General features: G+C 51.4%; 1 long non-coding RNA gene across 1 annotated transcript; it reads left to right on the top strand.

Moving 5' to 3' along the window:
• The first annotated feature begins 12672 nt into the window (after positions 1-12672).
• LOC122901429 lies at positions 12673-15902 on the top strand. Its single transcript, XR_006383487.1, has 2 exons — positions 12673-12756; positions 14574-15902. It is a non-coding gene; the product is annotated as an uncharacterized LOC122901429 (long non-coding RNA).
• Positions 15903-17488: the final 1586 nt, after the last annotated feature.

The following is a 17488-nucleotide window of genomic DNA, read 5'->3' as shown; positions in this document are numbered from 1 at the left end:
AAATAAAATGTGAAATTCCTGGGGACTTAGGGTGGTTTAGATGGCTGTGGCATCTGTTAGAACTCTTGTCTGAAAAGAGAAGTTCACAATTGGAACCCCTCATGTGTTTTGTATCCTCTATAGTAGTGATTCTTCAAGTGTGGCCCCTGGACAAAGAGCACGAGCATTCCATTAGAAATTGTTAGAAGCCTGCTTTCCCCTCTCCCATTCCCCCTGCTTGTGTTCCCTCTCTCGCTGTCTATCTCTCTCTGTCAAATAAATAAATAAAATCTTTTTTTTAAAAAGAGAAGAGAAATGCAAATTCCTGGGCCTAACTCAGGAATGAGCTGAATCAGAACCTTAACTTTGCTCTTCAGGGGCCCAGTGATCCCTATTGTAAGGAGCCCACCAGTGACCGTAAGGCACACTGAGGTGTGAGAGCTGCTGTTCTCTCAAGCAAGGTTCTTCATGGTTTTTTGAGTCTTTGAGAATCTGGTGAAAGCTTGCGGCCCTCTCACCTGCTTCACACCCCTGTCTCCCCACCCCTCCTCACCCCACCCTGGCTGAGGGCCAAATAAAGATTCCCTGTGCTGGCCCTTAGAGCTTGTCCATCCCTCTCTGGCTTCCACCCCTTTGAACCACCTCTGGAAGGGATGGTCACATCTCCCCTATTTGTTTTTTCTTTTTTCTTCTTTTTTAAAGTAGGCTCCATGCCCAGCGTGGAGCCCTCACCTTCCTCACTCATGACCCTGAGAACAAGATCTGAGCCGAGATCAAGAGTCAGACACTTGGCCAACTGAGCCCCCAGGCGGCCTTCTCCCCTCTTGGTTCTCTCATCTATGTACTGTTGGTTGTCGCCCAGAGCGCACCGGGATGCACAGGGAAAAGGGCACGCTCCACGCATGTGCTGTGACCGTAACCCATGGCCTCTAGACAGAAACCAAATGTTCAGGCACGAGGCACCAGGCCAGGAGCCTGGGGCCGAAGAGAAAAGTGATTCGTTCTCCTAGGGCTGGGAGCTGTGTGTCAGAGCAGAACTGCTAAAAACTGCTGAACTTCCTGTGACAGTCCTGGTGAGAGAGTTAGGGCAATGGCAAGGCCTGGCTATGCCTGTTGTCCCTGATGAATTGTTGGTAGCACCCCTGTTCACCTACACAAGTGTCCTGGTTTGGATGACAGATTACGTGGTCACCCATCTTCTCACCTAACTGCCCCCTTGCTGATCTCCTTACTGCCATTCTCTCCCTTGCAATCCATTCTGCACACAGCAGCCTACTTAAAAATATGGCTTTGAGGTTCTTATGAGCCAGCCCCTGCCTAACTCTCCTGCTTTGTCTCTTCCTTTTCCCTCCTGTTCACTTCTCTTAAGCCATGGGGTCATCTTCTTCTACCATGAACTCATGGAGCCCATGGTCACCTAAGGGTCTTCGGCTTTGCTCTTACCTCTGCCTAGAACGTGCTTCCCTCCACATCCCCACACAGCTGGCCCTTCTCCTCATCAGGCCTCCGCTGGTGTGTTCTTGTTTCAAGGGGGTCTCCTCTGACAACCCAAACCGAAGTGGACTCTCCCTCACTGCTCTGTTTTTCTTCTAGCGCCTATCACTGTCCAAGATGGACTTTCCTGTCTTTTTCTGTTGACGGGCTAATGCCATGAGGGCGGGACTCACTAAGGCATCCCCAGCATTAGAATGAGTCTGGCACACAGCAGACACTCAAGAAACCTTTTAGCTCAATGACTGGACTCCAGTGAGCACAGGCCACTTCTGAAAGTCAGCTCTGCCTCTGGGGCTGACTTCCTCATCCACTCTGAATGCAAGTATTGTCATTCTGTTTTATCTTGCCACTGGCCCACAGGTGGCATAGGACAGGGGCCCTGAATATGAGATGATTTTCTCTGCCTGATGCCAAACCTTCTTAGCATCCTGTACCTCCCACCTCTGTAGGGGGCTCGGTATCTCCTCTCCCTAGCTATTTCATCTCTAGATGAAGCTCTGGGGTAAGGACAGATAACTTAATGCCCACTCTGCCCCCAGAAGCTCCCCAAAGCATCATTAGTTGGGGCTCAATCCACTCAGCATGTCCTTGAGGACCCCTTGGCCACATTCATCTGGGCTTTTCACTTGGTGAGCTAGGCACTTGCTCTCCCTGGAACCTACTAATTGAGGGAAGGAAGGAGACTATCTCAGAGGTAATGTACACTGTTTCTAAATGCCGAGGGGTAGGAGATATCTAGAAGAGTATGGCCTCTATAGAGCACCATCATCACTGGTGACATTTCACTGAATCCCAGCTCTTCTACTCTCTACTTAGCCCTCCCTGCAGTCTTCAAGATGGGAGTGGTGACAAGCATCCCCCCCCAACTCTACAGGGAAGAAGCAGAAAAGAGCTTTCCTCCTTAATTCTAAACCTGAGGAGGAAATGAAGCTCCTGAGCTCAGCTGAGTTTAAAATAAATTTCGGCACCAGGTGGTAGAGTCATACAGTCATAGCTAAGTCAGACAGAGATAGGAGATGGAGTTTGAGGGTTTTCAGCCACTTCATTCCATGAAGTGAGTCCCTGATGGGAACTAGGCTGCTGCATGGTGGGCAGAGGATAGGGAGGGGAATGCAAGGACTTAGGAGACCAGACTGGTACTCGTACTCTGGAGGATTTCCAAGGCCTTTGTCTGAGTCCCAGTCTTTTGAGAAGGAACATTGAGGAAGGGATTAAAATATTAGGTCTGAGGGGTGCCTGGGTGGCTTGGTTAGTTAAGTGTCCAACTCTTGATCTCAGCTCAGGTCTTGATCTCAGGGTTGTGAGTTCGGGCCATGCTTGGAAAAAAAAAAATAAATAAAAGTATGAGGTTTGAAATCAGTCTCACTGGGGTCACTCACTAGCTCTGTGCCTTAAGCGATGCTATTTAATCTATCTTAGTCTCAATTTCCTCATCTGTAAATAGGATAAGAGGGCCTCCCTCATCTGATTGTTGGGAAGACTGAATGAAGGAATTTATGTCAAGAGCTTATAGCACAGTTCTTGGCACAGACTAATGTTCAATACATGCTCTCATTATCATTGTCTTGTTGTTATGTGCTGTTGTGGTTGTTACTGGAAAAGGGGAGAGAAATGTGGAACTTGAGTAGTCAACGGAAGCCTCCACGTTCCAGGCAGAGGAGCCGTGAAAAGAGCAGATGCCTCTAGAATGAATAGCCCCGGGACGCCTAGGTGGCTCAGTGGGTTGGGCCTCTGCCTTTGGCTTAGGTCATGGTCTTAGGGTCCTGGGATCGGCCCTGCATCGGGCTCTGTGCTCCTCAGGGAGCCTGCTTCCTCCTCTCTCTCTGCCTACTTGTGATCTCTGTCAAATAAATAAATAAAATAATATTAAAAAAATAGAATGAATAGCCCCTCTGCATTGAGCTTAAAGGAAAGCACACACATTCTGACCCCTTTCCATTTCAACCTAGGGACATGACTACCCTCATACCTTTCTCCTGCCAGTCCAAGGAGGATTGGGCTATAGCTCTGTCTTCACAGCTGCTGTGAAGCTAGTTGTATAGCAGACCAGATTTATTTGGGTCTGTTATTTAATGCCTCTGTTCTTAGACCTAGGGTGTTTGAGGTTTTCTGGCAGTGGTGGATAAGAGTGCTTTTTTGAAAAACAAAATGTGGTCTCTGTCTAGGGGCTCTGCTTCCTTCTGTCCACAGAGTTTCTGCCATCTGCCAAGGGTGTGGGATGACTAGAGGTCAATGCTGAATATTAATTCACCTGTTGGACATCTAAGATAGCAGTTAATCAGCCCTGGGAAATAGTTCTTGTGTAAGAAAAGGAGTGATTCGCCTTTGGCAGAAGTTCTTAAGCTGGGGTTTTTGGGGCCGGGGATCTGTATAACTCCTGAAATTTTTTACGAAGTTATACCTGCATGTGCAATGTACATTTTTCTAAGAAGAGGATCCATAGTTTTCTTCAGAACTCTCAAGGGAAGTCATTGTCCAAATAGGTTCAGAATCACTGGTCTTGCTCTGAGAACAGAAAGAGAACCCTCCTCTGGGGTTCTCTAAGAAGCGTAGTCTGGCTGATTGACAGAACTGTCAGTGAGAAGGGCCTGGAAGGGTTGCTGAGGCTTTGAGGTAGGAGAGCTACCCTCTGTGTTGGACCTGTGTTAGCTGGTTAGAGCCCAGCATATCCATTTGGGAAGTGGGGGGTTTTGAGGTAGCTGAATAACTCTTTTCCCTGATTTCCCAAATTCCACTTCAGAAGTGGAAGGCAGGGTTGGGTGCTTCTCAGGGCATTTTTTGGTGGTCGTAGTGGTAGGAGATGCAGGAGTCTCGTCACAGTACTGTCATTCAAAAGTTTGATACACAGTCACGACCCAGCCATAGGTTATGCACTGGTATAGAGTTGTTTCCTTTCCTTTTGAAGACATTAAATCATAGTCTACTTTTTGACTTTTTTAACTTCCTGGAGACCAGTGGCTTCTTACCCCTGTGGCATCCTTTTTTTTAGGGGTCAGGTTCCTTGGTCATATTTCCAGCTGTGCTTACTTGCTCCTTACTCCTTGCCCTACAAATCCTGAACAATATGTCCGAAAGCCTACTTGGGGCCAATGAGATTGTTTGATGCTTTTGGAATATGATTCTATCATTAAGCCTATGCCCCCATTCTAGACAGTCCTGATACCATCTCCTGCTTTTCCTAATACTCTTCATTCTTTGTTGCAGTTTCTTGTTCATGTTAGAAAATGGCATCTGTGTCCCTGCTGAGACTTTTCCCCTTCTTCTCAAACCTCAGGTCCATGTGCTCAACCCAGCTTACTGGATGGCATCAGAATGCAGCAGAGGTTTCCAAAGACTTGGCTGTCCTCCTACCTGAATCAGGCAGACATGCTCTAAGCTCAGAGTCAGGTCATAAGAGGCAGTATAGACTGAAAGCAGCAGAGCCCTTGGGCTCCCCCAAGAGTAGAGCCTGATCTGCTTAGGGTGAATTGGCTGAAGAAGGCTCCATGGGATAAAAGTGCCATTTTGCTTCAGAGACCTTGTCGTCCAAATATGAAATAGTCAAGTCTGCAGGACACAGGCCTCTGACCTGGATCCATCAGACCATGCAAGGCCACCCAGCTCGTCCATGGACATAGACATATCCATCGTCACTGCTAGTAGGGGTCTGGGCAGGAGCCATCCTCCAAAGACTGCCCTGATCACCACAGAGCTGAGGGATCTATCTCATGGTGCTGATTAAAGCCCACATGAGGTGACACTTTCTCATCGTGCTCTTCCAAAAAGGCTCTCTGTGCAGGGAAAGTGAGGTTGCATGAGCCACAGCCATTTTGTGTAAGATGAGCATAAGGACTGACACCATGATGTCTGCCAGAGAGGACCTTCTGTCTTGCTTCACCACCTCCTCTCCTGTATGCTGCTCCCCTTAACTCACTCATTTTAAGCTAGCACTTAATAACTGTGTCTTGAATTCTTGAATTATCTCTTGATTATAAGGCCCTAGGGATGATGAACAATAGGGAGTAGCCATCCTCTGGTGTTTATATGCTTCCTCCCAAACCCGGACTTTAGAGAAAGGTTTGTGAGGGAAAAGACAGGCCCGAAAGGCCCATCTGGTCTCTCAGTTCACTCCTGGGCAGAACAAGCCACTCCTCAGTCCAGCTGACTGTCCTTCTAACCTGAATGCTTTCTGGGGTCATACAGAGACTTTTCATTATGAGCAAATGTATCAGTCCTCTCCTTTATGCCTTGGTATTTTATGGTCTTCAAATAAGCTTTCCCTATCCTTAGATAATAAACATATTCTCTTGTATTTCTTTTATAGTTGTGTCTCTATGTTAGTCCTTTAATCCCTCTGGAATTTGTTTTCATATATGGTGTGAGTTAGGAATCTAATTTTTTTTTTCCAGAGGGTCACATGCTGCCCGGAATTATATAGGCCATCCTCTCCCCAGTGACTTGAAATACTACTCTTATCATATTCAAAATTCCCATGATTACATGTGGCTGTTTCTGGATTCTCTGTGCCACTGCACTGAGCTTTTTCCATATTCCTTGGACCAGTAGCACACCATTTCAGTTGTAATTTTTGAGTATTTTTTTCTTTTCTTTTTTTTATTTTAAATTCAGTAAGCCAACAGAGTATGTTTTGATATAGTCTATTCTTCCCCTTTTTTCCCCCCAAAATTGTTTTATTATTTGTACATATTTTATCCTTCTAGATATACTTTGTAATCAACTTATCAAGTTTCATTTAACAAGTCCTATTAGGAATTGTTGGGATTTCATTTTATCATATAAATTAAGTTGGAGAGAGTTGGTATCTTTATAAGATTGAGTCTTCTCATCCAGAAACAGAATGTCTCAGCTATGTTCTTAAAGTCCTCTGGGGGAGACATTCTTTCTCCTGCTGACTCCTGTGGTCCCCTTAGCATCCCTTAGCCGGTGCCTTGAGCCACCAGATCCTTTTACTGCCATGTCCAGTGATCCTAGCTTATTCACTCCCTCTTCCCACTCAGATATGAGTGAAGCAGTAAGCATTTGCTTTTGCTCAGGCATTCCAAGCTTTATCTTTCTAGGACTCAAAAGAACTCCAGGGGGAAAAAAAAAGAACTCCAGGGGGATTGTCCTATCTCCTTTACTCCCTGCCTTTACATCCCATTCCCAGAATCTCCCTTCTCATCTTGCTCCCTCGGGAACTGCTATGCTGCTAATCCAGAGGAAGACAGCTTGATGTTTCCTTTGGTCGGACTTCCCTGGGAATCTGGTTGGCCTGAAACACAACCTCTCATTCTGACCTCTCTTTTCATACTGTTGCATGTAATTTCTAAGCTTTATCCTGACAAGATGGATGGAAGGAGAGGAGAACTCATAGGGTATTTGAGGGAATACAAGTATCTTCCTATGCCAGATACCCACACTAAACGCAAGAATTAATGACCCCAGATCTGCCAGCAGGTACCAACATGTGGCTCTGCACATCAGCCTGGACTCCACAGAGCATCTAGGAATTCCTGGCCAATTTTGGTCCCTGATTTCTGTCCTGTGCACCAGCCTAAAGGGGCAGGCTGCTAGGTGAGACTGACCATCAAAAGCCTAGGGGTGAAGCAAGAAGGCCCTTCTGCCCGAATCCCTTTCAGGGACAGTGGTATCCAGCAGTTGTTGTTGCCACTATGAAAGAAAAGCCAAAGGAGCCAGAACTAAGGTTGTGTAGGCTTTCAGGCCCGGGGGTGGGGGGGGTGGCTGGAAAGTAGGAAAAGAGCAGCCCAACATGGGGTCCAGGGTTAAGACTTGCCTGAAGGGCAGGTACAATAGCAACACAAAGACATTGGCAGTTCGCCCATGTACTGAGTACTGAGAAAGGCCATAGGGCCCCAATTCCAGACACACTTTGCCCAGCCATGCTCCTCTCTTGTTTCTATGTCTGCTTGGCTCTCTCTGCATCACCTCCTCCTGCTTCCTGAAGGAGAGGTCAGGTCAGCCCCAGTTACCATGAAAATATCTTCTGTTGCCTTGACAGATCTTCATTTGCTGCTTAACCCTGGTATGATAAGATTTCAGGGTAAGGACTGCAGAACTTGTCACAGTGTTTGGGAAGTTGCTCTAACATGAGGACTATTACAGAAAATGATTCCTAGACATTTGTATTTCAAAGGACAGAATGAGCCACTCCAGCACAGTGAACCAATTTCAGGGACAGGAAATCTGACACAGTGGCTGAAAAAGTTCTGGTAACACAAACAGCTACAGTGTCTGATTCCTTGAGATCTTTCTTTCAAATGCAATATGCTGCAAATACTTTTCCTTCACCATCCCCCACCCTACCCTCCAAGTTGCTCAAGGCCCAGCAAGCCACCCAGTTTTAGATGGTCTAATTCTGAAATCAAAGTCCCAGGCAGGGAGAGGGATTGTCACAAGTAATTGCAATATCCCACAAGAATTTGTTTGGAGTTAAAAGGAGCCAAACCTGGGCCTTCTCCAAAGCTTGCAAGTCTGAGCTTTTGAGAACCACATTTGATCTGTTCCAGTATGTTGAGTGTAGATGTTTGTCTTGTACCTGCTTGGCAGTTCTAGGGGACCCTGTAGAACTCCTGTGGCCCACCATGGTGATGGGTGTGGCTCCCCCTAGTAGAGGACAGCATGGGGATCAGCTTGAATGAACCACAGGCCCAATGGTTGGCCCGAACCTTCAGAGCCATGCTAGTGCTAGAAACACAAGCCAGGAGAGGAGGAGGGACATGGGCCCTGAGGGTCGAGGGCTCACATGTGGCTTCAGGGAGGGACTGGGAGGGGAGATGAGGGGAGGGGGGAGGGCAGGAGAGGGGATGGGGCACACTGTTCCTTTCTTCCTCTGAAGCTCACAAACTCTCTGCACCCTTGCCCTTGCCCCTACCTTATGTCCTTTTATCCTTACATGTTCACATCATGGCATTATTTTGAAATGATACTCTCTCTTTTTCCATATAAAGCATAGCCACCTTCAAAGTAACAGCTTAAGGCTCAAACACAGTAGCTACCCTGACCATACCTCAAGATAGCCCAGTGGTACTGGGGGATACAGTTGGCTGTTAAGAACCAGATACAATCATCATCACCATCATCATCATCATCATCATCATCATCATCAAATAGTCACCACATCCTAAGCCCTTACTTTGTGCACAGCAACACCCCCACACCCCGATTGACATTGCTATTTCCCTATTTGACAATGTCGAGTCCAGGCCTGGTGAGGTTAAGTGGCCTGCCCTAGGTTGGTCAGAGTGAGAGCCAGGCCTCCAGAGAATCTGGGACATTGCCATGGCTCATTTTCTGCAGGAAGGAGCAGAAGGAAGCGGAGCCCAGTGAGGTGACTGCCAGTCCCACCAGTCCCAAACTGCCAGGTACTAATGGAAGGGGAATGTTCACAGCATGTCTTTCCTGAGACCCAGGTTTCCCACAGCCTACCAGGACCCCTGGGACATGATGCCTCGGGGATGGAGATGGAGTGGGAGAGGAGCAGGGAGGGCTGGACAGCTCTGTCTGGGCTCCCGAGAGAATGCTCAGTCACCGTGGGCCTGCCTCCCTCCTCCCTGTTCTCCAGGATGTCAGGGGTGAGGCTTTCTCTGAGAAGTAGGTTACTCCCCATTCCCACCACACTGGCCTTAGCTTCAAAGAACACAAAAGAAAGCCAGAGCAGGCCAAGGTAGATCTCTGCTTGGAGGCCAACTGCCCCTCAGCCCAATTTCTTTTCAGCATAGCCTAATATCTCTTTGTCCCCACTGCTGATTTACATGGCAGGTTTATTTAATTAGCCAGAGATGAGTCAAAGTGCAGCTTGTCCTCACAGTTAATTAATATTTACTGAGCCACCACACAGTGAGTGACGCCAAGGCTGGACTGTGTCCTCTATATCAGCTCAGGGAACAGACTTCAACCCCTTGTGCCTGGCGAGGATTGGAAACCGGAACCAAAGAGTAGGGACCATGGGCCTCGGAGCTACTAAGAGGAACAAATGAGGTCATGTACCTACTGTGCCTACCACAGTGTGTGGCACGTGGTAAGAACTTAGAAATTGATCACTGTGATTGTGAATGTCAAAAAGGAGTGGCAGGGCAAGGGGGCTGAGAGACCATGTTCCGTAATGGGACCTATTGCAGCAGAGGTGGAGGAAGTAATGGTAGCAAACGCCATGGGACGGGCCCACCTTCAGGCGCACTCATGTCAGCATCATCCATGAGGAAATTAGGCATGCTTCTCCCTGTTTTCCATCAGGCTTCCTGGTGGAAGAGGGATAAAGTGGAGGGTTGCTGGCCCTGGAGGAACTCAAGCAGAGCATGAGTAAATGGAAGCTTTCCTTTAGCTGTGGTTTGACCACAAAGGGAAGGAAACCTGGCCTGGGCAAGGGAGCACTAGCAAAGAAGCATCTGCATGGTCCCTGCTAGGCCAGGACCCTTCCCCTCCTCAGCCCAGTTCTGCACACACCCCAGAACCCTACCCCACTCTTAGAAGACTTCTGACCCTGGCCCTTCTTCCAAATGGTGCTTCCTTGGGCCCTCTCCTGTGGAGTGACCTGCCAAAGCCCTCACTGTGGCAGGATTTGGTGACGGTGCTTGCCCTCTCCCTCCTCCTGGGCTACCACACCTGAGGGGCATCATAGAGCCTGCCCTACCTGACTTCAGGGCTTTGGGGGAGTCCTGTTACCCAGAGCCCTCTTTGTGGTTACTGGCTCTGGACAGCCAGCACCTGACTCTCCTGGCTCATCACCTGACAGCCTCAGTCTTCCCCATAGAAGTCCCAGAGTAGCCAGTGCCCAAATGTCGAGGCTCTTCAATCTCTTCTGCCAGGTTGACCCCATGGCCTCCTGAGAGCCTGTCTCAGAGTTAGGTTGAGAGGCCACCATGAAACAGCCAGGATCCCAGGTACAGACAGGCTTTTGTGGAAGCCAAGGATAAGTGGGAAGTCACACTACTGAGACAAGACCCAATGGTCTGTCTGTCTCCAACAGCCAGAAAGATGGCTTTTCTAAGTTAAAAATGAGGCAGTATAACCGCAGCCCTAAAACCTGGGCAGATTTGGGTTGGAGGTCAAAGCAAGGCCTGCACGTTTCATTTTGGGTTCACCACATCTTCTGTACAAAACCTGGGACTGGGCAGAAGGGGTCTTCCCAATTACCTTAGATGAATTCAGTAAGAAAGTGGAATGGGAAAAAGGGGAGAAACCACACACAGCAGCCTGATTGTCTAGGACCGCCTGCTTTAGTGGGTTGGAGGTTCTAGGGCCCCTGCGCCCTCTGCTGGCCGTTCAGACAGGCTCTTGCCCTTGGGCTTCCTCCTCCCCAAGGAGGCAGCCTGCTGCTCCTCCCAGCGCTACTCCACCGTCCTGCTTCCCCTCACTCTTTTTCTTTCTTTTTTTCTTTTCTTTTCTTTTCTTTTTTTTTTTTAGCCTTTGGACCTAGGCACAGCTGTCTCTCTCCCTTCCATAATCTGGGCTTCCTCCTTCCCGACAAACACCTCCACATCTAACCCAAGCTTTTGGGGGTGGGGTGGGGTGGGGTGCAGAGAGTAGTGTATAGCCCAACTGCCTTGCTTTCCTATCTGCACGTATGCCCCTCAGAACTGCAGGTGGCAACCCTCCTCACTCAGCCACCACCTCAGAGCAAGAATTTGCTATTGCTTCCCAGAGGGGCGTCCAGCTTCCAGCTCTTCCTTCTCCCTCTGTCTTTCCCATTGCAGAAGCCAACCTCTAAGGGCCTCTGGGATTGGCCACCCCAACACTCCCACACCAGTCCTCCACTCTAGATTGGACCAGGACTGTCTGTCCTCTCTCTTCCTCCCTCTCTCTCCTTCCAAATCCGGCCCATTCAGCAAATTCTAATGGCTGCAGTGCTCACACTCTGGCCCATCCCCACCACACCCTCTCCTGAGCTCCTGGGGCCAGGCCACTTGCTGTGCCAATAGTCTCCTGAGTATCTTTGACTTCTGAGATTGGAAGTACCTAGAGGGCAAGGACTTTAATCTCCCACAAAACCTAGGTCAGTGCTAGGCTCCCAAGGGGCACTGGGGGCCACGTGGAATGCTGATCTTTCCGATAACCTCCTAGCATCGCCTCAGAGCTCTCCACCTGCGGAAAGGTCTGAGTGTGGTAGGTCCTGGTGTGGCTAAGTCCACCAAGGTTACTGCCATGGACAGGTCACTGCAGAAGGAGAGGAGATGTGGGGAGCTTTCCCAAAATGACTAAGAACCAGAGAGTGGCTTTTAGTTTCCAGAGAGACTGGGTGAGGGGAGGGGGGAACCAGTAGGGGATGAGGTCCCTGGGAGTCCATCATCATGCTGGTGGAGAAGCCCACGCGGAATATCGAGGACGTGGATCAAGGGGGAAACCCCCCAAACCTCATAGATGCCGCGTTTCCCATCTTTCCTCCATTCCTCCAATTTCGGCTTGCCTCCGGATTCGCAGCCCCGGGACAGATTCTTGCGGGACCTCGGGCGGCGCCCAGTGCTGCTGTGGACAGCTCATTCCGCGGCAGTGGCAGCGGCGGCGCCGGGCGAGTCCCCGGCACCGCCAGGGGGCGAGTAGGGTGCCCGCGGGCTCTCGGAGCGCCGGGCGCGCGGGCGCTGCCCTCTGGGAGGCCAGGCCGGGAAAGGCGCGCCCTCCAGGACCGCCTCTGCCGCCGCCGCTGCCGCAGCCTGCCCCGGCCGCTACGTCCAGCCCCGCCCTCTGGCCCGTTCGGCCGCTCTTGGGGCCCCAGGGCTGGGCGGGGCGCAGCCGCTGGGCGCCCTCACAGGTGGCGGGGCAGCCAGCGCGCCCGACTCGGCGCGCCACCGGGCTTTGCCGGGCAGACACCCCGCGCTCCCTTCCCGCCCCTCCGCCGCGCTCTTGGCAGCCCGGGCTCTGCACTCGCGGCCGCCCGGGTTGCCTGGCCGGTGACTGAGTAGGCCGCACCCTGGGCACAGCAAATGGAGGACGCTGGCATTTGAGAGGGGAACGAGGGAGGACGCAGCTCGGCTCCCAGCGTTCTCCCGGGCCCTCCGAAGCGGCCGCGGGCAGTGCGCTGGCGGGTCTCTGCGCCCTGGGGTTCTGGCCGCCCGGGTGTCGGGTGAGGGACCTAGCGCGAGACCGGCGGGCGCGCACGCTGCGCACTTGCACCTGTTGGAGAGGGTCTCAACCTGCGCCGCCCGAGCGGACCTCCCAGATAGACGCCACCCGGCTGCGGTCACCTCCCGAAGCGGCCGCATTTGGCTTTAGGAAAACAAAACCAAAAAGTGGGTTTATAGTTGCACACGTCGACTCCCCTATGGGACAGCCAGTGAAGACCATATTTTGGTAAGTCTGTGGGCTGCAGCCTGAGCCCCCCCCCCCTCCACGGGTCAGGAAGAAGACCTGCCTCCTCCCGACCCCCCACACACGACCTGGACCTTGGCACTGCTGGGGATCTTTAGTCTTTTTTTTTTCCCCCTAAAGATTTTAATCTCTGCTCCCGGTGTGGGGACCGAACTCACAACCCTAAGATCAAGAGTTGTAGGCACCACAGATTGAGGAACCAGGCGCCCCTGGGTCTTTCCTCTGGATGAGACGCTGTTTACATAGAAAAGGAGTCCATTCTCTGGGACCCAAGTCAGGCTTTATCAGAACATGTCAGGCCCGCCAGAGTTGGCAAACGTGTGTGTGTTTGTGTGTATCCTCTCAGTGTCCACTCACTAGCCTGCATCCATTTTGGGTAAATATTTTTATCACTGAATGAAAGAAAGTCAAGTTTATGTTTCATTTCAAAGGAAGTCTTTGAAGCAGTACCTCCTATTTGTTTATTTATTTAGGAGGGGGAAGGGCAGAGGGAGAGAGAGTATGGGGCTGACTCCACAGAGGGCTGGAGACCAGAAATGGTGGGGAAAAGTCTGTAGCTTAAAGGACGGAGCCACTCAGGTGTCCCTGAAATAGTACCTCTCTACTTGCCTGCTAGTCAGTCACTCACATTTTGGTTCAGTTTGGTTTGATGTGGAGCTTTCTGCAACCCTCAAAGTAGGAATAAAAGATTAAGTGATGTCCCAATCCGCACATAAACTCTGGTTTCAAATCTTGCCGTTGAGCCCTGATTTCCACAGCAGGAGTGCCAGGCTGTGCCTGTCAGTCTGTATTCTGATTCTTGTTGGTCAGCCATCCTAATAGTACCACCTCCTAAACTCACAGTCCATAGGGGAGACCGACTATCAAGTAGAGAATTACAATCCATGATCAAGAGAATCACAGGCTCCTTTAAACACATTTAAAGAGGGTCAGGAGGAATTCTAAGGGCAGCAGGAGGTGCCAGAATGGGACATAGACCTGGCAGAATCAGGTATGGTGCTCCACCTTCCTCTCAAAACATGACCCCAGAGCTTCTAGAAGGCTTTTCCCTATACCCTGACCTTCACCCGCACACCCGGGGAACCTCCCAGCCCTTGCACACAGCTCAGTCTCTGAGGATGCCAGGCACCTTTCCTTGGCCACGTGGGGCCCCACATGGCCACTGACTCAAGTTTCCAGGCCAGTAGGTGGGGCTCCAGGATGTGGGGCTGCTGGGTCCCAGCCTCTTGAGCTCCATCTGAGGAGCTGGGTTTGGGGCATTTAATAAAAGAACCCCACGTTCCACTCCACATTCTGGGCTGCATTGGGGTGGGACAGGCTACCATGCCTCCGGGTCAGGACTGCACTGCCCAGAGAGCCAGGGGGCCCCCCTGGGAACCCCACTACCACAACAAAGAGGCCAGAGGCAGCCCCTCTGTGGCTCGTCCCACCTCCAAACTGGCTCAAAGAAGGCTGAGGATCCCTGTGCCCCCACTGAATGGCAGTGGGGATCCTAGTGCCACCCATGGCTGGTGGCTGGGGGATGGGTGCTGTCTACTGTGGGGAGCTTGACTTGGGCCTCAGCCTTAAGGGACACCTATGTGGCCAGGGCCACCAGCCAACCTACATCCTTGGGCATAGCCTCTCTCTCGTCCTCCTTGGTCTCCTCAGGGGAGCTTGACTGCGAATGCCAGGGTCCCTCAGCTGACACCCACATGCCACAGGGGCAGGCTAGCCAGCAGCAACCTCTAGTACCTGAGGGGGGCCTAGACCCTCAGGCTGTTGTGTCCTCTGCATTTTGCTTCCGTTTGTCTTTACAGATGTGGATGAGCCCAATGTGTGTGTCTTCGGGGGCCGGTGTAACCCGCTGTGCTGCTGCTTGTTGTGAGGCCAAAGCCTGGGACCTCAGGGGATACTTGATGTCCCTGCTTTTCTTCGTGGCGCAGGCCATTAGGGAAGCGGGTCTCTCAGCCTCCACTCTGCCAGCTGCTCCAAATTCACAGTGGCTACAAAACTAAGGCCTCCCAGTAGAGGGCAAGGGGCCCCTTGGTGTCATTGTCCACGACTCATCACCATGGCAAGAGAAGCTGGAGACTCCCTGTTGCAAAGGCAGAAGTGTGGCACCAAGCAAAGGTGGTATCTCTGTGATCATTTTTCTGGCCAGGCCTGCATCCCAGTCCACTCTCGAGCCACCACAGTGCCCTGTGGCCTTCAGACCAGGGCCCCTGGCTCATGGTGGTGGAGCTGCCCAGCTGAGCATTTTATAGAAGAGTTTCCCACATGCAGAAAATGCACCAAGGCCTCCTTGAGCTTTTGAACACAGAAGAGGTAAAGACAACAGCAGGACCACCAGGAGCTCCCAGCAAGGGGTGGGTACAGAAAAGGAGAGTGCCCCTGCTTTAGAGCCTGTTGGGCCCTCTCCACTCACTTCAGGTAACTGAGCTCGTCTTCAAGGTATTATAAATGTTCAACATTTTCTGACTCTTTTAGGTTGGACAACATTAAAGTCTCCTGGGTAGATGCTAGGGACACACATAATAATAAGAATAATACCACCATTTATTATTCTCTTAATGTGTGCACTCCAAGCTGAATGAATTATGTGAATTTTCCCATTCAGTCCTTACAGCTTTCCAAGAGACATGTGCTGTCATTCTCCCCATTTCACAGTTTAAGAAACTGAGGCTTGGAGAAATGAAGTCACTAACCCCAGGTCTCACTCGGATAGTTAGGATTAAAACAGATGCCTGTTTGTCCCCAGGGTTTGTACCTTCCATCCCTCCTACTACCATCCCCTAAGGCCCTGAGCTGGGGGAGGAAGGGACAGTAGAGAGGAGGCCATGCTGGCGGCAACCCTTGGTCAAGTTCATCCTGCCTCCACACAGGTTGTCTTTCTGGTCTTGGGGACTGTGGCCTGATGGTAGGCAAAGAGGCCTCCAGATATCATGGCAGGCAGGTGGTGGCCTCACCCATATCTCTGGTGGCTGAGCTCCCCTGCTGCTTGGGCTAACTGATTCTGCCCCCCACCTTGAGCCCAGATAGTGATTTCCCAGACCCTGGCCCCTGGCCCCTGGCAGGCAGGCAGTCATGAGATTGGGGACTCACCCATAAGGTCAGAGATGCCAAATAAAAGTGGGCGGAGAACCTGCCATGGAACCCACTTGTTTGTCCCTTGTGACCAGGAGCATGCCTGGACTCCCCTGCCACGTGTCCCAGAGCTGCCCTGGCTTCTGCGCTGGGGGAAGGTGTGGCCCTACGGAGGGGGTAGGCTGGGCATGAGGGGTACAGAACTGCTCCACTTAGGGTGCTCTCTCCTCCTCAGAAGGGATCATGAACCTTTGGGAAAGAGAATCACCCCTGGTCCAGAGTCGCCACTGGGAGGAAAGAAGCTCTTTCTGGGGATTATTACATTCAGTCCTTAAAGTGACACAAAGAAGGTGCTGGATGATCCATTTTACAGAAGAGGAAAGCTGCGGCAGACCCCCTCAGTGGGCATGTCGCCCTATGGTCCACTCTGCTGCACCACCTCCTCACCCCTTACTAGGACAGTGGGGGGGGGGTTGGGGGTAAGAGAAAGGGAACCTCAAATCCAGGATTTTGGGGAGAGGCCAGAGTCACCCTGGCTATCACCTCCACATGCACAATGAACTTTGAACTCCTAAAGCCCGAATGAGGTTGATCACCACTCACTGACCGAGTCCAACGGAGCCCCCTCCACAGGCCCAGCAGTGGCACCAGCCCTGTCCTCAGGCAAAAGGCAGTGGTGAGAGGGAACAGGTACTTTACAAAGCACTACTCCGGAGACAGCTGGCCAGCCCAGCCTGGGACAGGAAAGGGTCAGGAGGGTGTCCTGGAGGAGGGTCCTAAAGAAAGAGCAGGAATTAAATTAGTGAGACCAAAGTGATCACCGGTGGGGGTGGGCAGATCATAGGAGCAAGGACCAGGGAAGCTTAAGTCCTTTGAGGCTGCCAAGAAATGGGGATGAGGTGGGCAGAGGCAAGAGGGGAGGGCTGTGAGTGGGCAGGCCAGAAATCACAGACCCTAAAGGCAGGGCTTGTGGGTTTCCAAGCCTGAGGAACCTGGGACAGCCAGACACCTTCCCACAGTCTCCCCACAGACATTGCTGTGAACCAGACCGGGAACATTTCAGCGTAATCGATCCTCAGATCAGCAAGTTCCAGAGGCTCCACACACTGGGGCCAACTTCCCCCACTCCCCAGTGCTTGCCTGTTCCTCGCGCTGGCCAGCTGGAGTTCGGGCTCCCAGGTCCTCTGAGATTCCTCCAGACCCTCAGAAGGCTCTGGAGGCCCAGTTTTCCCTCTCCAGTTTCGGGGGGGGGAACTGGGTAGGAATGGAGAGGAGAGGAATGGGAATACAGTCAGAGGCCCCACCTGCAGGAGGAGCCAAAATATCCTGCCTGAAGAACAGGACTTGGGCATGAGCAGGTTCTCAAGAGGCCCCTGCTCAGGCTGATATTTCTAGAAAGGGCCAAAGGGCAGGACTTCAGTCCCAACCTAAGCGCAAGCCAGCACTGCAGCCCTCCACCAGTCCAGCCCTGGCCTGCTCTCAGGGAGCATGGAAGGGAGGACAGAGACAAGGACATGAAGCCACAGACCCCAACCCTGGAAATGGGGTGTTGGTCAGCCAACTGGACAGCAAACTCTGCTTTCAGTTAATAATTTTTATTTCCTTGTGAAAGATTCTATTCTTTTATTAACAGTGCCATGCTTTGAAA

This window comes from Neovison vison, chromosome 1 (assembly GCF_020171115.1).
Source record: "Neovison vison isolate M4711 chromosome 1, ASM_NN_V1, whole genome shotgun sequence".
Lineage (NCBI taxonomy): Eukaryota > Metazoa > Chordata > Mammalia > Carnivora > Mustelidae > Neogale > Neogale vison.
Note: the sequence above shows the minus strand (reverse complement) of the source record. Positions and strands in the feature narration are given on the sequence as shown.